The 19,620-nt window shown below is 44.5% G+C and overlaps 1 long non-coding RNA gene across 1 annotated transcript in view; it reads right to left on the reverse strand.

Annotated features, from left to right (window-relative positions):
- Positions 1-19,620, reverse strand: part of LOC129213295 (uncharacterized) — a 98,609-nt gene that overhangs the window by 1,990 nt on the left and 76,999 nt on the right. Inside the window, exons 3-4 of the long non-coding RNA XR_008579411.1 lie at positions 1,767-1,902; positions 935-1,051 (exon numbers count right to left, since the gene is read on the reverse strand). This is a non-coding gene — a long non-coding RNA (uncharacterized LOC129213295). The remainder of the gene's footprint in view (positions 1-934; positions 1,052-1,766; positions 1,903-19,620) is intronic.

Here is a 19,620-nt window from a genome sequence, read left to right on the forward strand (position 1 = left end):
GATACTAGATATTCTCAAATGGAATATTCAAGAATATTGATTTTCGTAGTACAGTTGCATCGTATTCCCAAACATCAAAACACATTAAAATGTTTTTAGGTGGATATCTGAAAAAAAGACATCAAACGCCCATTAACTACTTGCTTATAGAGACTTAGCTTTTCTAAAAGTGCTCAGGACAGTCAGGGACACAAATCCTAAGGACTTTTAATTACACTTATAATCCTGTCCCTGCCTGGCATGTTTGAAAATAAATAAATAAAGCACAGAAAGACAACCAGAACAGCAACTCAGGCAGGTCCCAGGGTCAGTACTCAAAGCCTTTGTTCAACTCCCACCCCTGCCACCAGCTTTGCTTCCAGCTGTGGGTCACTCCCTTTGTCCTTCTTTTTCTCTCTTACGGCAGGTACAATACTCTGGGAAGGGGAAGCTGACCAGGAACTACCCAGCAGGTACGTCTGGGAGGTGGCAAACGTGCTGGATACAGTTGTTACATACTTTAAAGGGTAAGACAGACTGCTCTGGGAAGCAAATAGTATATTTAAAAGTCTAGGTAGGAAGAAGGAAAAAAAAAAAAAAAAAAGACAATAGACAACTCCAAAAGAGAAGGTAGGGAGAAGATCTGGTCCTTCTAAAGGCAATAGGAATTTTGCCTTGACTTTACTGCAATCAAGCTTTCCCCATTAAACACACGTGGATCCTGTATCCAATCTCTAAACCCATTCTGTTTGATGCAGTATCACGATTCTACCTTCTGCACCTTCCTTAGCTATTTCACAACTCGGGATAAAAGCAGGATACAAGGGGAACGATGAAAACCTGCAATCAGTGTACTGCAGAGGAGGACAGTGTGCTGGCATGTGTGAATCACGATTGTTTCGGCTTATAAAGTAATCTTTTATAAAGACAGGAAGTCAACTCCTGCAGCACTCACATTTTCCGACACAGCCAGAATCCTCCAAAACCTGGCGTGCTCAGAATGTGATCCCAAGTTCCATGTGTTCCATTGATTTTATAATTGATTACATTCCCAGGGTCAGTATCTGGAAACCTGTAAGACATCATTTTTTCAGCTGATTTGTCTCCCCAGACAGCTGCTGCTTACAAACTCCGACTTTCTGATAGATGATGACAGCACGGTGAACAATGGCTCAACTATTGTGATCATTCACTTCCACCCTATGGGCTGCAATCCAAAACTTTCCTATACTTCATTTTTTCCATACACTAAATGATTATTGGGAAGAAGGTCTCCAGATTTCCACTACTGTGAGTGCACTGAATTGTGAGTCAAAATGTTGCAAGGGGATTCAAACACATTTGGCGTGAAGCGACGCGCGCTCCCACTGCTGACCGCCTTTCCCTCTGCTCAGCAGAAGTTCATCTGAAGACACGTCTTCCATTTGCAGCTCAATACTTCCAATACCTTGGTATTTCACAGCCTGTTATTTCCAGGCATTTACTTGCTTGTAAATATACAGCTAAGAATCCAAAGTCCACTAAAATCAAAGAGAGTCCGCCCACTGACTGTGAGGTGGTAGATTTAACCCCAGGAAGATTTGGCAAGACCAGGCTTTCACGCAGAAGTATGGTCTTTCTGAAAACCCGGGAGCCCGTTACTGACTGCTAAGGTACCTTTACTAGTCACAGACACCAGGGAAACGGTGAGGCTGAGGATGTGCTATTGCCGTTGCCCCGTGCCACAATACACATATGGGGTGCAAAATCACACGTCAGGAACAAACGAGTAACTGTGTGTCACCTACCCCTGCTCATGCCTCCTGAGGAAATCCGTACGGGCAGCTCCTGGGATCACCTTCACGTATCCGTCCCAGCGAGCCGCTGCCGGAGCTGCGTGCTGCACAGCCCTGGAGCAAGCAGGGGCAAACACCGCTGCTCGGGCTAGAGGGAAGAACGAAACAGAGAAAAACCATCAGTGAAACACTGGGGAAAGCCAAGAAATGAACTGACGCAAACAACAAAAGCCTCTTAGCAACAGCCTTCAGAATCCCCGCAGCTGCAGGACAAGCGACAGCAATATCCCTCTCCCCTCCCAACGTGCTTGCGGCCCGCTGGAAGGAACTAGTATTGGCACCCGCGGGCAAGAAGCCCTAACTGAGGGAGTCTCACTTGTTCAGGGATCGCAGAGGCCTTGCGGATGACAACTTCACTTGGCCAGGAACGCCTTGCCCCCCAGGCACATCCCTGCGCACGAGAAGGCACGGGGCTGGCGGCTCCCCTCCAGAGCACTGCCTCCTCCCCAGAAAGGGATTCGTCTCGCCAAGTGCAGAGGCATCACTTTGTAATTTTTAGTAAACAGCAGCACCCTAACTGGCTTTAATGCCTGACCACTTCTTCAGAGGTTACCACTTCTCCTTAGCTGGCCGTTATTTTGCTGTCATTAGTTACTGGTTTCAACCTTAGCATTTTATTCACAGTAGGACAGGAGTCCAGTTACAGTCCTCCAGCGCAAAACGCATTATACAGACCTGGAGAAACCCATTCCTGCTCCAAGGAGTTTACAATTTAAATCTCTGATTGAACACTTGTTCACGTCCTTATCTTGAGGGACATAGGTTGTTCCAAAGACCCGAAAGTGATTATTCATCCTATTCATGAATTCAAGAGCGCGCATATATATTTGCACAACTGGAAAAGGCCACAAGAGCTGGAATAGCAGCAGGTGGATGTAGAGAGAGATAATTGTGACTAATGCAATAAGCAGTGGCTGCAGGAGAGTAGCTGCCTGGCTGTTGCTGAATATTTTATTGGCAGTACGCTAGGGGCAAAAATCAAGGAAAGATTTGAAAAAAGACAATATAGTGTTTTGTAGGCTTTTAGGAGAGCTTTTCTTGTGCATTATTATAGGAAAAAGCATGAAAATGTCTGATGGAGACTGGATTAATGGCTTAATTTCTAGGGAGTATTAAATTACCTGGCACACTGTAGAAACATTTATAATTTATAAGTAAAATGACATTAGCAATTTCCACGAAGCTTAGAGAAAGAGTCTAGCCAAGAATTATTATATTCAAATCCAAGGTTCACACTTCAGGACCATGTTTAACTCCCATATCCTGTAACAGGATCCACCACGCAGAGGAAGACATCAGTTCTACTTTCTCTGACTCGGCTTTCACGCAGACAGGAGTCAGACTGATGGAAGCGAGGGGCTGGGAAATAACGGCGCGGGGGAGCCGCACCGCTGCTGAAGGTGAATGCAATCCCACTCCAGCTCCACCGGTTGTGGATTATACAGCATCATGAACTGGACCCTTTTGCAACATCATCCATCACTAAAACACATTAGAGAGATGGAAGCTAGAAAACAACATAAAAATCTCTTTCTGCTAAATGATGTTATGGACTGTGGGTTTCCTTCAGATGTGTCAGTATTTTACTTTTAGAGGGATGCTTCACTGTTGTGGCTAAAATAAATGTTGCAAGCAATAAAAATATTACAAGGCTACAAAGGGCCATTTCTCAGCCGCGCAGCTGAGATCTGCAGGCGCAGGACAGGAGTCGTGGTCAGCCCAGAATTACTTCAGACTCAGGGAAGGGGTAGGGTTTGCCATTTTCTGCTCTGCTGTGTTGCTTATTGAACATTCAACATTTTAAAATTCACTTTCCTTCCCAGTTACCTAATTTCTAACCCTCCCTATTTTTATCTACTATTTGAGGTTCTCTCATTTTTCAGGCCATCAGGAGGTCCGGGCACCATTGCCTGCCCTTTTAATAGGTGTTCAGGGAGTCGTAGCTGTAAATTTTGTCCACAGAAAGCCGCGCAGGGTGATGAGCACCGCGGGTAAGGTCTAGCCATCCTACAAAGATAAGACGACAAGCTAGCAAGAGGCATTACCACATAACGAGTAGCGTGACTCTTCCTTCAAGGAACACGAGGAGGTCACAGCCTGCCCCAGTCGCTCTGTGACACCACCGGCTGCTCGCAGAGCGTGGCATCGCTCAAACCAAACGCGGGGCACACAGTCCAGCTGTAAAGCATGCAAAACCGTTGACTAAGTCCTACCGTCAGAGCATAAACCGAATCCTGTACTGCCTTTATGCAAATACACAGTTATCCAAATGCACTTGGCCGCTCGTGGGGTTTGCTGGAAGGCGCCCCGTCCTGCGCCTGCAGCGGAGGAGGTACCGTGTCGGGCAGCTCTCCGTCCCGCTGTGCCACGCAGCACGGCCGCGCCAGGGCGATGGGGAGCACGGCGAGATTTCAGGCCTGCAGACGCTGTAGCAGGACATACTGCAGCGCTGTCACGAAGAGTTGCTGCGAGGCAGGGCTGAAAGCTAGAAACAATACAGTAAGAGGAAGGAGGTAATAAATACCCGACGGAGAATAATTTCCAACCGTTGGTTAGCTGCTGAAAAAAGGCATCAGGACTGTCGGTCTTTAATGTCTTTATAGTCAGCTGTGGCTATGCAGTGCAGTTCAAGAGCTGCCGATACAATTTATTCTAAAATATTCTGAATGTAGTGCTAAAAATAATGGAAAGCAGAATTACCCACAAGGAGTGCCTTTTCTAATAATCTTTAAAACACATTCACACTTAATGCCGCCTTTTTAAACTTCTGCAAAACGCACTCGAGCAACGGATTCTGTGCAGCAGGGAGGTATTAATTTAGCACTTTAGTGCGAGTCTGGTTTTGCTCAGTTAACTTTAGGCTATTGCTGTTTTATTGCGTGAATAAATTAGTCAGGTCCTATTTATTACATATCTTTATTTGGCTTTCCATCTTTCTTCTGAGCACTGAGGGTGAACGGAGACAGCTGAGGCTCAGACACGGTGAACTGTCCAACACATCAAGACGTTTGACTGTGTTCTGATCCATTGGCCAAAACTGTGAACACCACAAGCTGAGTTTTATCTTCCAGGAAGTTTGTGACGTGCAGGAGGAGGGTGGGTGCCTGCTCACAAGCTGACCGATCACACAGGAACACGGTCCCACTGAGCAGCACCTTACTGTCGTGGTTCCTACCGGCTTCGAAAGGTCTTTTCGGCATGAAGACCAAATCGATGTCCCAAAGGGAAGAAAGTCTTTGGGAGCTCTACGTGAAAGAAATGCAATACCTCGCTTGGTAACTTTAAATAAAACACACCTTTAGACGCTGCAGGAGCCACTGACTTTGCTCATTCTTTAAGAAACCTGCCAATTTCAGCAGCATTCCTTCTCTCTCCCTTGACCTAGAAGTGATTTTACAGCCCAGCCTCCGTCTTTGCTCCACACCGGAGCATTCTGGAAATGGAAGAAACATTAAAGTATTCGGGTGCCGGCAGCACATCGGCAGTAATGTGATTCAAGCATCTCCTAGCAACGAAGAAGGGGTGGTTATCCCCAGCACCGCTGTATTCGATTTGATGAGGAGCCGTGCTACGGCTGAGGGTCTGGGCATGCCCCAGCCTTAGGGGACAAGAGCAGCCCCACAGCAATGCTATCTGGTCATCTCCTGGCAACGCCCGCCGCCCACCCCACCCCTTCTTTTTTTTTTTTTGCCAGATTTTAGTATTATTTTGAATTCTAAATGAGGTCATTGCCTGGCACGTCCGAGTGCACGAAAGCCCTGGGATCAAAGGTCTGCTCGGGACTTCTGGTTCTCCCACTGACTCCCAGCACGCTCCAGAGAGGAGCATCAAAACCTTCTGTACGTCTTCTTATGCAAATAGGAAACGGCTTAACGTTTCCTGGAGCGGTAGCAGCAGGTAATGGCAGATTGGAAGAACACAGACAACCACAATATAACTTCTGTCTAAAAATGTGGAGTCTTCTGCAGTGCCAGAGCTCAAAGCTGAAATCCCCAGGATGTTTTCCCTTTGCTTCACTGGACACTGAACCTTCTAAATTTTACACCTGGCAGCGTTTCACTGATCATGCTGGCGGCAGGGAGATAGGAAAGAAAGGAGCAGTAAAAACGTACTTTTAAAATTACATTCCTTTATAAATTCACTTAAATATGAGAAATATTTTTTTTATTTTATCAGTTGAAAAAAAAAATCAATTTGGCAAAACTTTCTGAATTTCTTAAGTTTTGAGCTTTAAATAGAAGCCCTAAGTAACTAATTTTACCTGTCTTGTAACCCCTCCTATATAAAGGAGAAACAAGCCTGCTCTTGTACAAATCCTGGGCTGCAGCAGCTGCTAAATCCCTCTTCTCTAACGACTTCTGCTGCCGAGGCAAAGTAAGTGTTTTTAAATGCTGCTCAATACTTAGCAAAACTAAACTAAAGATTAATGGTTTATAGTTTTCATTTGTATTTCCATTAGAAACAAGAAAAGCAGCCAAGCAGATATCCAATTACCTCTGTGCACAGCCTTCCTCCAGTCTGGTACGGTCTGACCAAACAAATGTGTTCTGTGTTTTTCAAAGAAAAGGAAAAAAATCTGTCCAGCAACAAACCTGCCTTTACCCCTTCGAATCTCGGCTGTCGTGAATTTTCAAGCCAACAGTTTCTCTGCTGAGATTATTTCTTCTGTTTGTTGGAAACAAATCAAATCCTGGGATGAGGATATCATACACCCATCTCTTCCACAGGTTACAGGAACTAACTGGGGGTCTCTTTCTGATGCTTCTTCACAGTTCTACGTAGTAAGTGCTAATGAAGAATATATAAAACAGGATCAGGTTTTTATATAAAAGAAGTCGAACTCCGTGCTGATGAGAGGATCTGGTCTCCCTGGCCTGCCAGCCAGTTTGGATTTGGACAGGAACAGTGGCCGGGGTCGTTTCAAGGTTTAAAGGAAAATTTGAAGACTCCCACCAAAGAGACTGCTTGAAGCAAGCGTTCACGCTTGAGATGTCTCTCTGCTTGCGTGACAGGGACTGGGCACAGCGATTTACTTCCAGTTGACATTTTGCTACTGTTTTACATAAGAGGCCAAGTTGGGAAAAACACAGTGCACACAGGTGACGTCTTGTATTTTGGGAAGATTTTAACAAATTTTCTCACTTTATTATATTACCCATGAAATTCATAAAGGACTTTGCAAGGAGCGTTTCATTCTTGCTAATGCAACGACACAGGGAAAGAGATCGCTCCATTTCTGATGCGGATGACAGCAGTTACTTAACAGAAAAGGGAAGTTTCATACAAACATCATGGCGAGAACTGGACACAAACAGCCCCTGTAAATGGAAGTGCCATTTATATACCTGCCCTGCAGCAACCTCAAGCGGCGTCTGGCCAGATCCAGTTATTGGCTAACAACATGGGACCTCTGATGGCCCACTCTGAACCCAGACTTCGCGTCACAGCTCCGAAAGGCACCACCACCTACAGCAAGTCCACGCAAGCTTCAAGCGTTGGTTCCCGACGGAGGGAAAACCAAACGGGAGCTCCTGGGATGCCACCAGCGCTCCCTGGAAGGTCCCTGGGTTTCTTTAGGAATCCTGTCTCAAAACTGACTTGACTTAAACTCCAAATTTGGAAGATCTGCTCAGGTAAGTTTAAAGTTGTGAGGCTGCATTTGAACCTGACCAAGAGGAAAAATACGTAACTAAACCACAACAAAAGATAAAGCTTTGCAGGAAACGCGCTACCCTTCACCACAGGTACAGGCCGTAAGAGACGCGAGCAGTAGTAGTTCTGTCCTTTTAAACACCAAAACTACCAAAATAACTCCAACATAACTTTGGGCACCCTTTTGTATATTTTTCCTCCCTACTGGCACTGAACTGCCAGGAACACTGAAGCATTATAAAAGTGATTTATAAGACACCATCACTACGGCCAGCCCACCTGCAGTCACCCCGCACGGCTATCTATACCATCACGCACTTGACCTCACAGCGTCCTGCCCTCCGCCAGCTCGGCTGGCCCGCACACATGTTCCTGACCAACCAGAAATGCCTCACAAAATGGTGTTGCAAGTTCATAGATCAGAGGCTCCAGCTTTTTAAAGCACTTCTGCAGTAGATTCTCATACTTTCAGAATCTAAAACAATCTCAAAATCTCATTCCTTGGCATTTACTTTATACTTGAAAACAGAGACGTACTATAAAATTATAATAAACCAGCATTTTTCACTGAATCCTAAATATTAAATGCATTGCTTTTACAGGATATTTTAAACACTAACTAGGAAAATAAATAAAAACCTGCGCGGGCCGCAGCTCTGCACAGCCTGCCCTCGAGGAGCAGGGATGCCCCAGGCTCCGTGGTTCTCTCCAGTCCTTCTCCAGCTGCACAAAAATACCTTCTTCTATTCAAAGGGCTCATTTCGAAGCCGTGTCTTCGTCTAGCAGAAGTTTCCAACACCTTACACAGTGCTTCTGAGAGACATCGATACAGGCAGCAGGAACAAAACAGAAAATGCAGTTTAAAAGATGAATCAAGGGATCAAGTTTTGGGGCCAGACTGCCTTTTCTTGTCTGGGACTGCTTTGGTCCTGACAGCCTCACAAACACCAGCAGAAACAATACGGCGAGACTAAAGTTTTGCCTTAAAAAAGCAGCAAAGAACTTCTGTACAAATATTGAATTCTGTGAACAGATTTCTCTTTTATTAACTGCTTCAAAAAGTCATTTTACAGCAAGCGTCAGAATATCATTTGTCACACCGGACAATACCGGCGTCGGCACCGACGTTTTCCCCTGCTGCTCACTGTAACGATGCATAAGATGTTAACTTGTGCTATTTAAGCGTTGCTCCTACTTTTACTCCACGAGCACAAACAGATATATGCATAAATATGTACTTTTTTCTTTTTTTAATATAAAAATACATTTTGCAGGGAGATGAATGTAAAGCACAGTAGGGATTCTATTATCGCACGTACTGTGAAGTAACTGAATAATCTCTTCAGACATTCCTATTTTCGAAACTTCAGCAACTACATCTATAGTTAATTATTATGCAAAGCATATTCATGTCTGAGTACTTCAGTAGATCTCAATGCAAACACTTGGGAATCCACTCCCAAATTCTGTGCCTGTGTGCAAGGGCAGCTGTGACAACTTTCCTGCCAACGCGCGTCCTTTGGAAGCTCTTCCTAGGGGCCGGCTAGGACGCGAGGCTCCAAGAAACGCAACGCGTGTGGCGACTCCCGAAAAGGACCGATTTGGGCTCAGGACTGCAGAATCCACAGTGAAGTACAGATTTCTAAAGCCCCTGAAACTGTTCAGAGATAACAGCAGAGCAGTAATGGAAGAAATAAGAAAATAATAAAGCCACGAGTATGACACCTATTCACAGGTGCCTGTAAAAATATTGAGCTATTATTACTGAATACATTTCTGACACAATAGCAGTATCTCTCTAACACAACATTTCAGGATTTCAAATAAGAGTAGAATAATGTTATGTTAGTGCCTCTCGCAAACATAAACTGCAAAAAGGTGATATTTCCTCTATCGAGGGAGCAAAGTACCTGCTGCCAAGGGGTCTCTGAACCCTCCTACCCTGGCATCCAGCATTTTGGTGAGAGAAAAGTTAACTTTAACCTCATATCTACCTAGACAACTGGGTTTCAATCTGGGAACGCAGGAGATTGTTTCTCCGTGGTTATGCCTACACGAGCGATAGAGGATGCAGGAGAGAGAGTTGCTGTAAGCGGGGATTAAAAGTGGTCTGTGGTTAAGGAACTGGAGTCGAGAGGTATAATGGAGAAGATGGAACCTGACTCAGGTCTGGTTTTTACTTGACCATGTAGGTACCATGTAATGGGGAAGGGTCCCCTTCAACACACTGTCGTCAGAAGTTAGCGAGTCATAAAGAATGGAACTTCATAAGGAAAATGAATTTCCCAAAATACAAAGAATTAATCAAAAAAACCCCAAAGCATTTCACACCCGGTGACACTAAAGTAAAGGTAACCCGTTCTGTGCATTAGGCAATATCATTCCCATAGGCTGGGAGGGAAGGAGGATTTTAACAAACTAATAAAGAGATACAGATGATACAATTGGGTCAATAAAACCAGAAAGATGGAGTTTCATTATCCTATCCAACACTGCGTACTGTGCAACCAAGTGCGTTAAATGAAAACTTTCAGCTATATGATTTCAGGATGTTAAAAACAACATAATAACAACATGTACTTGGATGCTAATACTGGCACTGTAAATAGACATAAATTTTAGCAATCAAGGCCACTAGAGTACAGTTGTCATTAAATGCATAATAAAAAAAAAAAAAAACAATCCACAGCTCAGAGCGGGAGCAAAAAGCAAATCAGAGCTGCCTGGTTGCTCTGCAGGCGCCGGTTGTGCTGACACCACGCAGAGCTTTAGCACAAAATTAGGTGCGGGCTTGTAGCACTGGACTCTAGCTCCAGCTCCTCAGAAGTTTCTCGGTGCCTTTTGGAGATGATACGATTTCACATTCGATGTTCAAGCTGCTCACTAAAAACATTCACTTTCACTAACACAGAAGCACCAATCTGAGGCCCAGGAAGGGACTGGGAAGGGATACATTTAGGTGTATTATGTGGTCGTGTGAGACAAAGTCAGCCAGTGCCATAACCGGTGACAGCCCAAGAAGTCTCGATAGCAGCATCGAAGTTTTCAGTGTTAAAATACATGTTTACATTCTGCCTTCTGTTAATGTTCTCTGGTATTTGTACTACTTGTAGCACGGCACAGGAGATTAACTGCACATTATTGGCAAGAAACACATCATCTGCACAGACAAAAGGCAGACACCCTCGATAAAAGCAGTTGTTCACAATGACAACTCCATTCCCTCCTCCAGTTAGTCACAATTTTTCATAAGCAACGCTAATTTTTCTTGAAATTAAATGGTGGACATACTTCCAACAAAAACAGAGACATCTTTTGATAGGTCCTCCAAGTTGACTACTTGACGAGTACCACAAACCGCTGTGTCAGAGACAAGATAGGAGATGAGGTCAGCCACCTGTCTGAACGAGTTTTGCAGAGCGTCTTGGAGGAAACCTGCGTCTTGCGTAGAAGAGAGACACAAACTCTGTGTTGAGAGTGTTTCAGCTTGGTGTGCTTGTTTGGAGCAGGAGAAGGGATTAAATGGTGACTGAAGGTTCTTCCCTTCTCTATTTTCTGGGTCAGTTATCTAAACCAGTAGATAAATGGCACACGGGTCCTGTGACGATTCCCTGCACAGAGCTGAATTTCACCGCCATTCCACCAAAATCAATGAGGTGAACACTTTCAGGGTGACTTTTATATATCTACAATGATATTAACCTCACTATTTAAGCCATTTAAAATGATAAATAATTCTGATGGTTTTTAATAATGTTCAATTTCTCCCTAAGATGACTTCTGAGATTTTGACGCATGACATCAGCCCGCACCACTCTGCCACATTACACAGCATGATGAAATGCAGAGAGATAAATCACAGCACAGCTAATGAGGCATAGCAACCAACATCAGAACAAAAGTAAGCTCAGACAAAGATCGCTCCGTTTGGCTTTGACAACTCTCTCAACCTCCCCCCTTCCTCTTCAAAACAAGAGAGCTCTGCGGGTGCTCCTTGGCTGGAGATAACACTGTAATGATGAAGCAGAGTTGCACAGTGCAGCTCCTCAGGAAGTCCTTCAGCAGACCCACCGTGGGCACACAGGAGCCACGTGCAAGCGCGATAAGGTATGAGCACACGTTAAGGCCGTACACACATCCAGCGTCCCTGGGCAGAAGTGCACGGGGCAGGGGGCTGTGACCTCCCCGGGGGTCCCCAAAGCCAAAGTCCCTGGTATCTGGGGATTTGCTGACGCCGATGCTGAGAGTAGGCCAAGGAATCTGCCCTGAAGCACCTGCAGGAACCAGCTGGGTGCAGCAGTGCACAGCCTCCCTCTCCTGCGCCTGGCACCGCCAAGGAGGACCGTTCCGTGGGTGATCAACACCTATTGCATCCGTTTGTGCAAAGAAACTGCCTTAAAGCCTCAGGGTCTGGCTACTTCTGAAGCAGGCAGATGTCGTCACACAAGGGCAGGGAAGGGCAAGCTGTGGTGATGAGGAAATTACACCAGGTTCTGTGCAGCAGATGTACCAGGCATGGGAAAAGGCAGCCAAAAGGAGTTTACCTCCCTCCCCAGCACCAGTTATCACAGCTGCTCAGAACTGCCAGTAGGACCAGGGTCTCGTCCTCCTCCCTCACTATGGGTTGCCTGTCTGGAAAGTGCTCGTGATAACAAGCCCTGGCCTTCAGACCGACTGGCCACAGCCCCGGAGGAACAGGTCTGAGTTTGTGGTTCTGCGGTAATACGGTGCCCAGAGATCACGCAGCTTTGTGCTATGAAACCAGGCTTCAAAACAAGGCAGAGAGGTTCACCGATTCAGTCAACACAGCATCTTGCTGATGAATCACGTGAGGTTTCAGAGCTATCTAGTTCTCACATAGGGTTTGGTGAAGGTATCTGAGTGCAAATTTTTGGCTCTTGTTCAAAGATCACTAATGAAGTGATAGGCAAGAATACCAAAAAACCACAAACCTCTGAAAACCCTCTCTCAGGAACTGCAGGCTGCACTATGCCTCCGAGCGCCGACAAAGTATGAAACAGCTTCTCCAGAAAGAGCCTACTGAGGAAAGCCCAAGCGCGGTTTTCGAGACAGGTCACACAGACGGTGTGGCGGTTTGGTTCAGTACCGCCCATCCCATGACAAAGGGCATGGAAACGCCATGCTTAGAATTCGGTAAGGCTGCCCACTGGACAGCCAGCGTACCAGTCTGCTTGCAAACAAAGAATCTTTTACTGAGTTGTCCAAAGGACCAAAATCCATCCAGATGCATTTGCAAATAACGCTTTAACTGATCAGTTATTTTGCTCCTCCATCTGCATATATGGATAGAATGAGAGCTTACACTAAGAAGTATCCTACCAACAATTAATCACCCACTTTCCATTTAGGCAGAAACTACCGATCAGAAAACGTCTTCCTATCAATTTTTTTGCTTGATGTTATCAAGGACAGCAAAAATAAACAAGGATAACGTTATCCAAAACACTCAGTAGATTAGCCTTCTTTTAACATGCTTTGATGAGGCAAGTCACCACCATAATGTTGTTTCAGAACTAAATTATATATTATATTAATATATAAGTATATTAATTACAAATCAATTGGTATCATCCTGACAGCCATACAGAAGTCCTTGCTTATGACAAAATCTGCACAGAGCAGTGAGCTCGATTCTCAGTACTGTATCCCGGCACGCTGCTGGCCGTAGCATTTCCAGTTTGCACGGATGGCTACAGGTCACGGGGAGCACAAGTAGCCTTCGTGCCCTGGTCCTCTGCCTCGTCCCTGGGCTGCAGTACCTGTGGTGCAGTTCCCTCTGCTGTCCCCACACCGGGGGTCATTTCTGAGCGCTGCTGCGGCTGTAACGACTCTGCGAGTGCAAATGCTCACAGTCAGAAGCTTGTAATGAAATTCCCACAGGACTAACCCAAACTCCACCCCTTAAAATATTGCCTAAAGCAGGATTACTGAAAGGTTTAAAAGACTTAAAAAAATCATCATCATTCTTTTTTGCACTGACTGTGGATGTCGTGTTTCTCCAGGCCTTTCAAAACTGAAGGCTCTTCGCTGCAGAGCGTATCTCAGTCTGATTCTACACGAGTCTGAACAAATTGTGCAAACCGCTGATCACCACAAACCCCTTTCCTTCGATTCTTTGCCATACATTTTTCACCATTTTCAGATGAGAGGTAAAAGAGAGCACTACTGCCAAAATACCATTCAAACCTGGTCTGAACAGAATTGAACAACGCTGTATTTAAAATGCCAGAAGTGGCAGTGGTCTGTGTTTATAGTGTCCATGGCACAGAAGTCTCATTTCTGTTAGCCATTTCTTTCCACCCTAAATTTAGTTCTTGCCATCCCTCCCAAATGCTGAGATTTTAAAAACTCTGCTAAATGATCTTTTTCTCTATTAAATACTCTCCGAAGGACCAGGAACCACCCATTGATAGTCACTCCAAATTCTAAAGATTAATTTATCAAAGATAAGATCTTTTCTTATAATGCAAATCTCGAAGAATATCTGTCAGACATGGAAGGAAGAACAGCTTTATCATATAAAATATTAATTGGTTCACATGCTCTTTAAAATACAAGGGTCTGATATGAGATCTAGTAAACCTAAATGTTAGATCACACTTGCATAGAGCATAGAGGTAAAAGCTGATATGTATCTTCCTCCAATATGAAGAAACTCAGATATCTTCTGCGACTCAAAAAAATTTCATTATTTATGGTGCGGTTTCAGCTACACCATGTTAAAAGTACATTGCGATAGGGTCCTGTTACCCAAACGTAATTTCTGATACTAGAAAATTTTCACTACAAAAAAGAAATCTACATTATCGGCAGAATTATCATGCTTGAGACTCCGTGCTCCTGTACTCAATTCTTACCAGATTTACAAGGCATCAGGGATGCGACTCAGAATTAAATACGAGAAAGCTTTGCTTCACTCTGCAGAACACATCGCTAATAGAAAATGAGAGACTGCAACTACCACAAAGCCTCGTAAAGGAAAACGGGGACACTTTCATTTACTATAATCCTTTATAAATGGTCTTTTTGAATTCGTAGCCCAGCTATGCCATTGACTTTCCCAGCTTATTCAAAGTCCGTCACAAAAAGTTGTAACGGCAATGGCAACGAAACCAGTGTCGGTACCTCGATGGAGAGAAGAGGCATGCTGTCTGCCACTGCCAGAGACTGGGAACTCCCGCCCCTAACACAAGCACCTAAGTGTGACATCAAGTCAGGTGGCGTGAGTATCACATCCCTCCCACGAAGTTAAGACAACTCGTTTTTCTACTTTTTTTCTTTTCTTTATTATACGTATATTTGGATATTCAGAACCTTTATTTTCTTACTGCTCCAACCTGTACGCTGGCAGCGACTGGGTGGACACGAGTATGACCGACAATGCGTCAGAGGGCTACCAAAGGTCTCACGGGGCGCCTGCGTGGCTTAGCGTTACCGCAAAGGGTACTCTGTAGGGGCATGCAGGTCTGCAAACACCAAAATGTGGTGTTCAAAGTTACGCAGCACAATCTGAGCGTGTAACTCCGGTGAGACCATACGGAGAACCTACACCAAAGGCGTAAGGACCCACAGACTGAGTCCCTGGGCTGCTGCAGGGTTTGACTTCCATAGGGGAAGGGCACTCTGCTGCTAGTCATCCTCCCAGGGCAAAGCTCCCGCGGAAACGTCTGCAGTGAGAGCCAGGGCTTCAAGCCATTCTGCAGACTGGCATTTAACAAGCTGTCAGCATGACTTAAAAATAGTACAGGAACTAAAGGAAAAACAAAGTTCTGATTTGCTTGTTCTGCTTTCCCCGCTGTGATTTTGTCAGGAATTGGCCATCTTAATTCAGCTTTGCTAGCTGCCAGAAAATGGCATCATTTTGTTTTAATTTTGTTTCTTGGCTGCGTTTGCCAAACTAATCCGCCGCCAATCGTCCATCAAAGACCGGCTCCAGCAGCTCCCGCCAGAGCCCGGCCCAGGAGTCCCGGGCCCTGCTCTCGCTCCTGCGGCTGCTGACAATGGGGCCGCCGGGCTGCAGTTCCCTCCTCGCGCTTCCAACCCCCATTTATAACAGCAAGTTATAGTTACTGCCCAGGACATTGTGAAGGAAAACTGACACTTTTATAAATGCTTACAACTAGAAATAGTTAATGGAAGCATTCTTTTGTGAAGCTGTAAACTTTCAGTTTTAGTTTGAAGGAAGCATGAAATAAAAGAAAATAAAGCATCTGCAACGTGGAAATCAAAGCTGAGATATCCTCAGAGCGGCTCTGATCTTTGCATTGCTTGTAAGACTGAGATCCTTCTCCAGCTGAAGCGAGGGCTGTTTCGTCTGTCAAACTAGTCCAACCAAGGTAAACATCGAGCTTTAACTAGCACAGACAAAATGAGAGTGATCATGCAGCTCTTCAAAATGCAATGCAATATTTTCTTTTTTTTTTTTTTGCAAGTGCCTGTCCTTCATTGCCTTGCTTAAGCCTAAATATTCAGACATAACAATAACATGGTTTTGAACAGGATTTAAGATTCCTGGAAACAGGCCATTTGGAAAACATCACAACCTTGGTTATAAGATCCAGGGCTGGCTGAAAGCACCCAGGGGCTTATTAAAAGATATATGTTCCAGAGCTAGAATTCAGCAAAACATAAATACAACTACAATTTGCCATTAGCAAGCAAAAGGCAACACTTACGCCTTCTCCTGAAATACCAAACGATTGGGTTTTATTTACCTCGGGTTCCAGTGAAGCCAATAATTCATCATTCCTGAGCAGTGTAACATGATGGCTCCCGCAATATTTAACAAAATCATTTGCAGGCAGTGACGTTATCAAAAGCAACCTTCTCCAGAATGAGGGGTGGACGTTCCTGCAGGGCTCCGTTTTGGGATACCAGCTTTCTTATTTACCCGGCTGGCTGGCTCGCGGGCAGCCCTGGCGCCCCAGTCCGCGCCTGTGCTATCAGCGAAGGTGACGGTGCGCTGAGCGCCGCCGTGCTGGCTGTTACCCGAGCTGTAGGAGACTGTCAAACTGGTGGTAGAACCACCGGAGCTTTCAGGGTCACCAACTTTTCAGACTGCCCACGCACCTTTCCCTGCAAGTAGAGTTCAAACTAATATTCCACATGAATTCCTGACTCATCTAGACAGATTTTGAAAATTTAGGATTCTGCTCCACCCATGAGGTTTTTTTCTAATTCAATATTGAATTAAAATCATTCACACGCACAATGAAACAACAACCAAATGAGAATCAACATATTGGTCAAACACACATGGCCCCAAAGAGTTACGGGGACCTAAGAAACCTGCCTTTCTCGCCACCTTGCAGCATTCAGTTACGTTCAGCAGCATTCATTTTCCCCCCAAAGTAAAGGGAGGAGCACATTAAGGAAAAGTAGGGCTTTCAAGACTTTTGATTCTTCCTAATTCATCTTACAGGAAAAGAAATTTCAAAAGATCAGTTATCAACATGCAGGATTTTAGGCTGACCAGAAAAGCCAATAAATCAACCTCTCATAGACTGAAAAAAAATAAAAACCTATCCTAAGGTATTTTGATACCAGCACTTCTTCTTAGTTTTAGAGGAACAGACAGTGCTTCTGTAGTTAAGATGAATATATATTTATGTCAGCGCAGAGGGTAAGTTTAAGAGACACATGTGTTTGGAAAAGATTAAATCTCCATTCCAATAAAGCAAAATATTTGGGATTTGACTGGGACAGGTCAAGTATGTAGCAGTTTGAGGCAGAAAAATCTTTCTTTTGATCTTAAAACAAAGGTTTCCTCTTTCTCCCATGAGGAATGACATGGATCTACCTAGTTTCAGCCCACCAATACAACATCCACCTTTCTGTCCACAGCACCCACTAATTCCTGGGGTGCTATTTGTGCCCAAAGAGCTATGCACAGACAGCTGCGACACATGGGCTCCTGTCAAAAACAACCCCAGTTATCCCCAAATTGAAAAGGGAAGTCTAAAGGAAAAAGGTTATTCATAAATTGCATAAATCTCTTTTGCCCTCCACAGATTAACTCTGAGCACATCTCTTGTCCCCTCATCTTGCTGAGATACGGCCAGGGGAAATGTCAGGCTGATCTTTAGCAGGTTCCTCCTCTCCAGCCAGGTATTTGCAGAGAGAGGAAGACAGAAGCTGCACTCTCCTCTTCCCCCCTGTAAAGACTTCATTATCCTTAGGTATAGTCTTTAGAGATTTTTGTAATTTCCTCGTATTAAAGGGATATTAAAAAAGAAGGCTTAGTATGTTTATTACCTCTAATACTATTGTAGGAATAGTCTTTATTAACTACTTCTGTGAAATCAATACAGAACTGTTTTCCAAAATCACGCTGGCCCTCCCATGATGTTGAATCGCAAAGAAAGCGTTGTAAGCACAGAGCATCCTTTTCCCCTTCCACGTCCCTGCACTTCTTGGATGTTGCTGCAGTGTGGCGCAAGTATGGGCATGGAATAAAGCTATGCAAGGCCAGTGGTCATCACCCAAGGAAAAAATAAAAATCTGAACTCGGAATAGAATAGAGGCTTACTCCTTAGGCTCAGACTGAAGAGGCAATTGAGGGTCCCCTTCTGGCAGTGTTTCTTGATCCTCACTGACTTCTCAGGGAGCTGAAAAACCTTCTCGATGGCTGAAGTTAGGTGAGAGGAGTCCCATTCCAGTCCCTGGGTCAGGAGCCTTCTATAGATTTGCTTTGCAATGTCAAACAGTCTAATAACTTTGTATAACAAAAAAAGACTGGCAACCTGGGCAAACTTACCGCCTTTGTCCAAAACAAGAAGATAAAGAGCAAGAGACTTGCTACTCTGTTAGATAAAGTGCCCGTATATAGCTAGATAGCATATAGTAGAAAGATACATAGGATTTCTCTTTTATAGGGAAAAATTCTGCCTCTGGCTTTAAGTTTGCCTTTTTGTATTACGGTATTTCGAACCAATATATTCTTCAATGTCTTGAACTTGACTCCCCCCTTAGGCTACAGATGAAAACTATCCCCAAGGAATTTACAAAATACTTTTAGTTAGGAAGAAGAACAGTCTATTTTACAATCAGTTTGCAGAAAAAGCCCTAATACAGCTAGTCCCCGGGTAGCTTCTCTTTTCACTTTCCTTTAGGTGTTCTGTTGTTAGAAAAATATTTTCCAATATTTTCCTATATGAAATTCTCTTGTAACAATCCTATTTTTACTTCACTTTTATGAGACTCTGAAGAACATTGCTTGGTCATCATCCAGCACTGTATTTCTTTTCTTGTATCAAATTCCATCTGTGACAGATACCCAACTGCGCTGAGACTATTCTTTAGCTCAGCAACCTGGAAATACTGCTTTTCCACCCATTTTCCTTTTCAGACTTTCCAGTTCTGTAACCGTCTAAATCTTCCTTGGTGAAACCTAGCTTATTTCTTGTACCAACACACAGGCCAAATTATTCAAATGCTCCTTTGCAATCAAAAAAGGGTCCGTGAACTTGTGCTGCTGAGCTGCTCTGTAAAACCCGAGCCTGACCTCATTTCCCGGTGAGCACCTCCTCCACCTCCCACGTTCCCACGCGGCTGGCCGCCTGTTCAGCTCCTCAGTGATCCGTGGCTGCCAGGCTCCGACAGCGGCTGCCTACGTCCCAGTTTCAAAGGTGGGAACAAAGATGTCTATGTGTAAACCCCAAACCCGACCTCGCTGCTCTGCGTGTTTCTTTGAAACCTTACCCGCCTAAAATCCCAGCAAGATTCATGGATCCTGCTCGTGGATGCTCCAGGTAAACTTCTGCTGTCCCTTCCACTCACCAGAATATACCTCAACAGCAAAATTGTACCCATTTTTGTATATTTGAATAAATCCCTCCCCAAAACAATCCAAGAGCACATAGCCTTCCTGCTTTACTGACAAAACGAATTCATTTACACATGCGTGGAGGATGCTGCTGCTTTTAGAAAGCACCTCTTGCGTATGTAAAAGAGGAACTTGGGAGAGCTGTCAGACGTGGTTTGCGCCCTTCTTTTTATTCTCATACACTCACCCTGAAACAAAGGATTAGAAAGCAAAATTCTCCAAGCCCAAAGTATGGAGAGGAAACGCGGGCAAGGAAATAATTTTTTAAAAAGTTCTAAGGAACTGAATTTACATATCTTAAATCTGTAG

Source organism: Grus americana, chromosome 15 (assembly GCF_028858705.1).
Source record: "Grus americana isolate bGruAme1 chromosome 15, bGruAme1.mat, whole genome shotgun sequence".
Classification (NCBI taxonomy): Eukaryota; Metazoa; Chordata; class Aves; order Gruiformes; family Gruidae; genus Grus; species Grus americana.